Source organism: Pelobates fuscus, chromosome 12 (assembly GCF_036172605.1).
Source record: "Pelobates fuscus isolate aPelFus1 chromosome 12, aPelFus1.pri, whole genome shotgun sequence".
NCBI lineage: Eukaryota > Metazoa > Chordata > Amphibia > Anura > Pelobatidae > Pelobates > Pelobates fuscus.
In genome coordinates, this window is record NC_086328.1 from 70,914,803 (window position 1) to 70,924,420 (window position 9,618).

Consider the following 9,618-nt stretch of genomic DNA (forward strand, 5'->3'; position numbering starts at 1 on the left):
CTTAGTCACAAGCACCGGCCAAAGTTAGCATTCATATTTGTTTGTGTGTGAAAAATGCAAAAAAATAATTTGAACACAAATTTTGGCCAGTGTTTGTGACTCAGTGGCTACTAAAAAAGACTGGACATACCCCATTTACAATACCTTGGGTTGTCTACTTTTGCAAATGGTATGCTATCATGGGGGTAATTCTCATTCCTGGGCTACCATACGGTCTCAAAGGCAACATAACCAATCTGGTAAATTTTAATGTGAAAAAAAGGAAATGCAAACCTTATATTTGACTCTGTAACTTTTGAAAACACCAAAAACTTGTACATGCTGGGTACTGTTATACTCTGGAGACTTTGCTGATCACAAATATTAATGTTTCAAAACAGTAAAACATATCGCAACAATTATATTGTCAGTGAAAGTGCCATTTGTGTGTCAAAAATGCAAAAAATGGTACTTTCACTGATGATATCATCGTTGTGATATATTTTACTGTTTTGAAACACTAATATTTGTATTAAGCGAAGTCTCCAGAGTAAAACAGTACCCCCCATGTACAGGTTTTATGGTGTACTGGAAAGTTACAGGGTTAAATATAGGGCTTGCGAACCCAATACTCCGGGCTTTGTGCCTGGGTTGTCAGGCAGATCCTTCATATTAATTAAATTAATAAAGTGACTGGTGGTGGAGTCATGTTATGGGCCGGAATCATGGGAAGAGAGCTGGTCGGCCCCTTTAGGGTCCCCAAAGGTGTAAAGATGACCTCTGCAAAGTATGTGGAGTTTCTGACTGACCACTTTCTTCCCTGGTACAGAAGGAAGAACATACTTTCCGTAATAAAATCATCTTCATGCATGACAATGCACCATCTCATGCTGCAAAGAATACCTCTGCATCAATGGCTGCTATGGGGATAAAAGGAGAGAAAGTTATGGTGTGGCCTCCATCCTCCCCTGACCTCAATCCCATTGAGAACCTTTGGAACATCCTCAAGCAAAAGATCTATGAGGGTGGGAGGCAGTTTACATACAAACAGCAGCTCTGGGAGGCTATTCTGACATCTTGCAAACAAATTCAAGCAGAAACTGTCCAAAAACTCACAAGTTCAATGGATGCAAGACTTGTGAAGCTGCTATCAAATAAGGGGTCCTATGTTAAAATGTAATGTGACCTGTTAAAATGTTTAAAAAGTTAAAATGTTGTTATAAGTTTGATTGAAATAGCTTTTGATTTCAGTAAATTTGCTGCAAACACAACACATAAACATTTTCAGTTCTTTACAACCTATAAAGTGTTTTGAAACTTACATAATAATTTGGAACAGTGCATTGAAAGTTTTTTATGTTTAAAAAAAATACTGTTATCATTAGGAGGTTTGTTCAATAAAATTTGAATTGTACTCTTAATAGGACTGATGAAAGTCTGTGTGTAACAGACTGAAACGTCGATTTATTTGAAAAGTAAATTAAAAGTTAAGTTTTATACTTATTCTAAGTCCTGGGAGTGCTTTCTATTGTTATATATAGATACATATATGTATTTATAACGTCATTCTAAATGTATCTTGATTTAAATATAAAATGTATATTGATATCAAAATACAGTTAGAACGAATTTAAACAGGTATATATTTTTTAAATGTTTTCATTTTCTTTTTTTCATTTTTTAAAATGTATTGATTGATTATTTTTATTTTATATGTGTGTGTCTATATATATATATATATATGTATATATATATATACATATATATATATAATTATATATACAGTTGCAAGAAAAAGTATGTGAACCCTTTGGAATGATATGGATTTCTGCACAAATTGGTCATAAAATGTGATCTGATCATCATCTAAGTCACAACAATAGACAATGACAGTCTGCTTAACCCCTTAACACCGCAGCCAAATGTCCAAGTTGTGAACAGAACAAAACGTAAACAAAACCTGGCATTTGCGCTATATGTCTGTCCAACCGTAATTCACCTCTTTCATATTAAATGCACCCCCCCCTTATTACATATCATTTTATTCAGGGGAAACAGGGCTTTCATTTAATATCAAATATTTAGGTATTGAACATAATTTAATATAAAAAATATATAAAAAAATGGGAGAAAACAATAATTTTGTAATTTTTTTTAGTTCTATGTGACATTTTAACTGTGGATGTCAAAATACTGTTTGCTTTTACTGCAATAAAATACACATATTTGTATTCACCGATGTCTCACGTGTAAAACAGTACCCCCTATGTACAGGTTTTATGGTATTTTGGGAAGTTACAGGGTCAAATATAGCGTGTTACATTTGAAATTGAAATTCGCCAGATTGGTTACGTTGCCTTTGAGACTGTATAGTAGCCCAGGAATTAAATTTACACCCATAATGGCATACCATTTGCAATAGTAGACAACCCAAGGTATTGCAAATGGGGTATGTCCAGTCTTTTTTAGTAGCCATTTGGTCACAAACACTGGCCAAAGTTAGCGTTAGTATTTGTTTGTGTGTGAAAAATGCAAAAAACGCCAATTTTGGCCAGTGTTTGTGACTAAGTGGCTACTAAAAAAGTCTGAACAAACCCCATTTGCAATACCTTGGGTTGTCTACTATTGCAAATGGTATGCCATCATAGGGGTAATTTTCATTCTTGGGCTACCATAGGGTCACAAAGGCAACGTAAGCAATCTGGTGAATTTTAATGTGAAAAAAATGAAACACAAGCCTTATATTTGACGCTGTAACTTTTTAAAACACCATAAAACCTGTACATGTGGGGTACTGTTGTACTCGGGAGACTTCGCTCAACACAAATATTTGTATTTCAAAACAGTAAAAAGTATTGCAGCAATAATATCGTCCGTGTAAGTGCTGTTTGTGCGTGAAAAATGCAGAAAACGTCACTTTTACTGGCGATATCATCGTTGTAATACATTTTACTGTTTTGAAACACTAATATCTGTGTTCAGCAAAGTCTCCCGAGTAAAACAGTACCCCCCATGTACAGGTTTTATGGTGTCTTGGAAAGTTATAGGGTTAAATATAGTGCTAGCAAATTAAATTCCCTATACTTTCGGCATGGGTTGTCAGGCAGGTCCCGCTAATTGTAATTAATTAGGATACCTAATTATGTAAAATTATTACATAAATATATGTGTAGAATTAATATATGTATATATATACATATGTGTATATATACGTATATATATATATAATTTTTTTTAAATATTTTTATTTATATATAGGTATATTATATATAGTGATATATACGTATATATTTATGTATATAGATATATATATTATGATATATATATTATTTTGTTCTACGTGTATTTTGATATAAATATATATATTAATATCACAATACAGTTAGAACGAAATAACACATCTATATATTTTTTAATTATTTATTTTTAAATATTTTTTTAATTTTATTTTTTTACGTATTTACATATATATTTTTTTATATTATATATAAATATATGTATAACAATAATTATATATATATTTAATCAGTATCAGTCTACGTGTAATTTGATATTAATATATATATGTATATATATATATTAATATTTAAATACACGTCGTGTATGTGTGTGTGTATGTGTATATATATATACTTAGATCATATATATATAATAAGTATATTTTATTTGTAACTGTAATTTTTTTTATTTCTTTTTTTAACTAATATTTTATTTTTATTACAGGACAGGGGGCAATGACAGTGTCAGCCAGTGATTTCACATCACTGGCTGACACACAGGATCAGTGATTACAGTGACTGCCTGTCACTGTGATCACCTCCTGCAGATTGGGTAATTGACCACAGGGGGGAGTGCCTGGGTGGTACAAGCACTCCCCCCTTCCAATCTGCAGGGGGATCACTGTGCCAGTTACATGTGTCAGCCAATAGGCTGACACATGTAACACTGATCGCAGTGACAGGCTGTCACTGCGATCAGAGAGCTCTGAGATCGCAGTGACAGCCTGTCACTGTGATCAGAGAGCTCTGAGATCGCAGTGACAGCCTGTCACTGCGATCTCAGACTTAGCAGATCGCGGTCACTGACCCCAGGGGGACTGCCTGGGGGGCCAGGTAAGTCCCCCGACCGCGATCTGCAGAAGGGGAAAGCCGCCGGCCGCATGTGTCAGCCGATTTGAAATCAGCTGACACATGCTGAATACTGGTCGCAGTGACAGCCTGTCACTGCGATCAGAGACTGCAGATCGCGGTCACCGGCCACAGGGGGGGTTGCCTGGGGGGGCCAGGCATCCCCCCCGACCGCGATCTGCAGCGGGCGATTAGCGCCGGCCACGTGGGCGGCCATTATGGCGAGGACGTAATATTACGCCCTCCGGCGTTTAGAGCCGGTTCCTGCAGGGCGTAATATTACGTCCTCTGGATTTAAGGGGTTAAACTAATAACACACAAAGAATGAAATGTTGAAATGTTTTTATTGAACACACCATGTAAACATTCACAGTGCAGGTGGAAAAAGTATGTGAACCCTTGGATTTAATAACTGGTTGAACCTCCTTTGGCAGCAATAACTTCAACCAAATGTTTCCTGTAGTTGCAGATCAGACGTGCACAACGGTCAGGAGTAATTCTTGACCATTCCTCTTTACAGAACTGTTTCAGTTCAGTAATATTCTTGGGATGTCTGGTGTGAATCGCTTTCTTGAGGTCATGACACAGCATCTCAATCGGGTTGAGGTCAGGACTCTGACTGGGCCACTTCAGAAGGCGTATTTTCCTCTGTTTAAGCCATTCTGTTGTTGATTTATTTCTATGCTTTGGGTTATTGTCCTGTTGCAACACCCATCTTCTGTTGAGCTTCAGCTGGTAGACAGATGGCCTTAAGTTCTCCTGCAAAATGTCTTGATAAACCTGGGAATTCATTTTTCCTTCGATGATAGCAATCCGTCCAGGCCCTGACGCAGCAAAGCAGCCCCAAACCATGATGCCCCCACCACCATACTTCACAGTTGGGATGAGGTTTTGATGTTGGTGTGCTGTGCCTCTTTTTCGCCACACATAGTGTTGTGTGTTTCTTCCAAACAACTCAACTTTGGTTTCATCTGTCCACAGAATATTTTGCAAGTACTGTTGTGGAACATCCAGGTGCTCTTGTGCAAACTGTAAATGTGCAGCAATGTTTTGTTTGGACAGCAGTGGCTTCCTCTGTGGTATCCTCCCATGAAATCCATTCTTGTTTAGTGTTTTACGTAATGTAGATTCGCTAACAGGGATGTTAGCATTTGCCAGTGACTTTTGTAAGTCTTTAGCTGACACTCTAGGATTCTTCTTCACCTCATTGAGCAGTCTGTGCTGTGCTCTTGCAGTCATCTTTACAGGACGGCCACTCCTAGGGAGAGTAGCAGCAGTGCTGAACTTTCTCCATTTATAGACAATTTGTCTTACCATGGACTGATGAACAGCAAGGCTTTTGGAGTTACTTTGATAACCCTTTCCAGTTTTATGCAATTCAACAATTCTTTTTTTTTTTTTAATTCTTTATTTTGTCGTGACACAACGCATTGCATATGCAGTTTGGTACCATATGACAGTGGTTTACATCATTCGACAAGGTATAACATGGTTCAGAATAATCGTTCACCTGACATGCAATAGGGTTACTACAATCTCATTGTACCCACCTTCACTTAAGATTATTATGCGGCTGTTATAGAGTGGCCTACAGCGCTTGATGCCTGATCCTAGTAACCCTCTTGTTGTCCTGTTGATGTAGTGTAACGTGCTTGTCCTGCCTTTGGTAGGTCCCCTGTGTTGCGACAGACTGTGCGGCTGTTACTTTTTCCATGTTTTGAATGTTTGCGTGCCCCATATGTCTGCTCCCTTGGATGTGTTACGTTGGTCAGCTATTTTGTTATGTCCAAATAGAGTCAAAGAAAAGAAGAAAGCTAGAGCACAGGTGGAAAGATAGGAGGGGGAGGGGGAACGAGAAGGGGGGGGGGGGCGGTGACCGCTACTGGAATCGATGGGTTACCATCAGGGACTGGTTATACATCAGTTTCCCAGGTTAGAGTTTTCCCAGGGTTCCCAGATTTTTTGGAAGGATTTGGAGGTGCCCCTTTATCTAGCTGTCAGGTCGTCCATCAAGTGGACTTCTTTTACTCTGTTAATGAGTGGGTGTGCCTGGTTGCTAAGGTTTTTTTATGGAGTAGCTTTTGCTCTTGCCTAGTCCAGCCGTCGAGAGTCCTGCTTAATAGAAAGAGCCATGGGTCGAGGTCTGGGGGTCTGCCAAAGACCTGCGCCAGTAGTGCCTGTATCTGTTTCCAAAATGTGACCATCTGTGGGCATTCCCACCACATGTGGACGTACGTCCCTCTCTGGCCACATCCCCTCCAGCACTCATCCGTAGGGGTCTTGTGCATTTAGTATAGTTTAACTGGTGTAGTGTACCAGCGAAGCATGGTTTTGATAGATTGTTCCTGGAGGGTAACGCATACCGACATGGTATGGTTCGCCTCCCAGATCTCTTGCCACTCTATGCCTTCCAACATGTCTCCTAGGTCCCTCTCCCATTGAACCGTATAAGCTAATTTGCCCCAGTCCCTTGCTTCTGAACAGAGGTGGGCGTACATGAGCGTTATCATGCCTTTGGGTATTATTTCTTGGAGGCAGATGAAGAACGTCATCTATTTCCGGGCCGCCGTCTTTATGTGTGCCAGGTTCGCAAAATCCCTGATTTGTATGTATCTAAAAAAATCCGCGGGGGTGAGATGGCCCCTCTGTCTAAGTGTGTCAAAGGTGATGACCCCTGTTCCCTCGTGTAGGTGGCAGATGCGTTGTAAGCCTATCCTTTCTAGGTTTTTGAAGTCTCTCGCCGTCATACCTGGGATGAAGGCTTTGTTGCGTAAGTATGGCATAATAGGGGATGGGTCCGATGCCAACTGGTATTTAAGTTTGAAGGTGTCCCATATCTGAATGGAGTTAATGATAGACGGGCATGTGACCCTGATCTCGGGTCTGAATTCTTTGGGTACCCACATGAGGAGCTGCGGGAGGTCAGCACCCGTCATGAGGGATTCTATGTCTGCCCATTTGCGGTCCCCTGGCGGGGTGTGCCACATTGCCGCCTATGATAATTGAGTCGCTATGTAATAGTAGTATATGTTTGGGAGTCCCAGTCCCCATCTCATGCGTGGCCTCTATAAGATATATCTGGATATTCTATGTCTTTTGTTCTGCCATATAAAGGCTCTGATCGCCCTCTGTAGGGGTTGCAGGGAGGTTTTAGTGACGCGAATGGGGAGCGCCTGAAACACAAATAATATTCTAGGCAGGATGTTCATTTTAACGGCGTGAATTCGCCCTATCCACGAAATCGGCCTATCCACCCACGTCTCCATCTCCCTCACTAATTGTTTTATTAAGGGCGTGTAGTTTTGGTCGTAGAGTTTTTCTGGTTTGGCTGTTAGGCGAATACCTAAATATTTGAGTGCCTGTTGCTCTATATTTATGTGGTATGTATCCTGTATCATGTCTGCAGTTGCTGCCGTTACCCCTATGGGGATGGCACCTGATTTTGCCATATTCGTTTTGTAACCGGAAATGGCCCCGAAGGTACCCAGCACCCCTTGTAAGGCCCTCATTGATTGCACCGGGTCGGTCAGAGCCACCGGGTCGGTCAAAGCACATCATCCGCATAGGCCGACACCAGGAATTCCCGGCCTCCCACCCATACTCCCTTGATGCCTGGATGCCTCCGTAGCGCCTGTAGCAGGGGTTCTAATGATAGGACAGACAACAGAGGGGAGAGGGGACATCCCTGCCTCGTACCGTTGGAAAGTTGGAAAGGTCGGAGTGGGGCCCCCGAGAGCTTCACCTGTGCCCTGACATTGGTATACATTGCGTTTAATAAGGTCATGAACTGTTCGGGGAATCCTAGGTGGGTCAGCAGAGTAAACAGGTATGCCAATAGCACCCGATCAAATGCTTTTTCCGCGTCGAGTGACACGAAAAGTGTTGGGGTTTTCGTGGCCACCTGTCTCCATATCAAGTCTATGTTTCTGCGGGTGTTTTCGAATAGCTGTCTGTTTGGTATGAAGCCGACTTGATCTGCGTCTATCAGAGACGCGAGGAATGAGTTAAGGCACTCTGCCAGAATTTTCATATCATGGTTTAAGAGTGATATGGGCCTGTAACTCTCAGGGGCCAGGGGATCCTTATCTGGTTTTGGCAGTAATTTGATGGTGGCAAGGGACATATCCGGATTGGGGGTGCCTCCCATCTGAAATCCCTGGAATACCGTTGCTAAGTGGGGGACTAGTTTTGTAGTAACTACCGTCGAACCGGTCGCGTCCTGGGGCTTTGTTCCCTTTCAGTAATGTTATTGCTCAGGCTATTTCGTCGGGAGTGATCTCTGCTGCCAAGGTGTCCACTGCTTATTGGGACATCTTGGGGAGGCCGAGATCTTGTACGAACCGAAGGGTTGCCTCATCGTTCTGCAACAGCCGGGTTTCTGAGTTTGGGGAATGGTTATAGAGGGATTTATAGTAGTCTGTAAACACCTCCCTGATATCGCGGGGCAACGTTTTGACCGTCTTATCAGTATGGCGGATGGAAGTTATGTGGCCTCGTTTCGCTCTGCGTCTGACGACTCGGGCTAATAGGGTGTCCATTTTATTTGCCCGCTCGTAGAAGTTTATTTTGGTCCAGGTCATGGCTCTCGCTGTATCGTCCACTAACAATGTGCGTATAGCATGGCGTGTCGCCTCTACTCGTCTATATATGTCCCCGTTTGGCTGGTCTTTATGTTTTTGTTCTAATATCCGCAATTCTGTCAAGAGTCTCTGCAGGCTTTGGGCTTTTATTTTCTTTTTGGCAGTTGCTATCTTAATGAGCGATCCTCTTATTACTGTTTTATGTGCTGCCCATATTAGTTCCGGGCGTATGTCCGGTGTGTCATTGGATTCGAAAAACTCCAAAATGTCTGCGTGGATCTGTTCCACGATCTCTGGGTCCTTTAGTAGGGATGAGTTTAACTTCCATGTCCATAGGGGAGCGTTGCATAAGTTCCCCATAGTGACGTGGACGTCTGCGTGGTCCGACCACGAGATGGGTCCTATCTCTGACCCTGTAACGCGTGCAAGCGAACGCTCATTAATCAAGAACATGTCAATTCTAGAGTATGTACCATGAGTCGCCGAGTAGAATGTGAAATCCCTCGTGCTCGGATGATGTGCTCTCCATATATCCACCAACCCGGTGTCCATGATAAACTTGTGGAGCTGCCTATCCTGTCCCCCCCTTCCCTGGGTCCCTGGGGCATTACGTTGTGCGCTTCTATCTGTCGTCGGATTTGTCGCTGCGTTCAGGTCTCCCCCCAGAATGACATGTCCGTTGTTTAGTGTTCTGAGTTTGGTTGTTAGGTCGTCCCAGAAACCTTGGTCTGGGTGGTTTGGGGCGTAAACATTTATGAGATGTATCTTGTGTGAAAGTAGTGTGCCTGAAACTATTATGTACCTCCCGTTCGGGTCTGCCGTGGTGGAGTCTATTTGTAGTAGGGCAGCTATTACGAATTAGGGCTGCAACCCCATTATGCTTTGTGTGTTTTCGGGCTTCGTAGGAAACCCTAAATGTTTGGTCCTTTAAC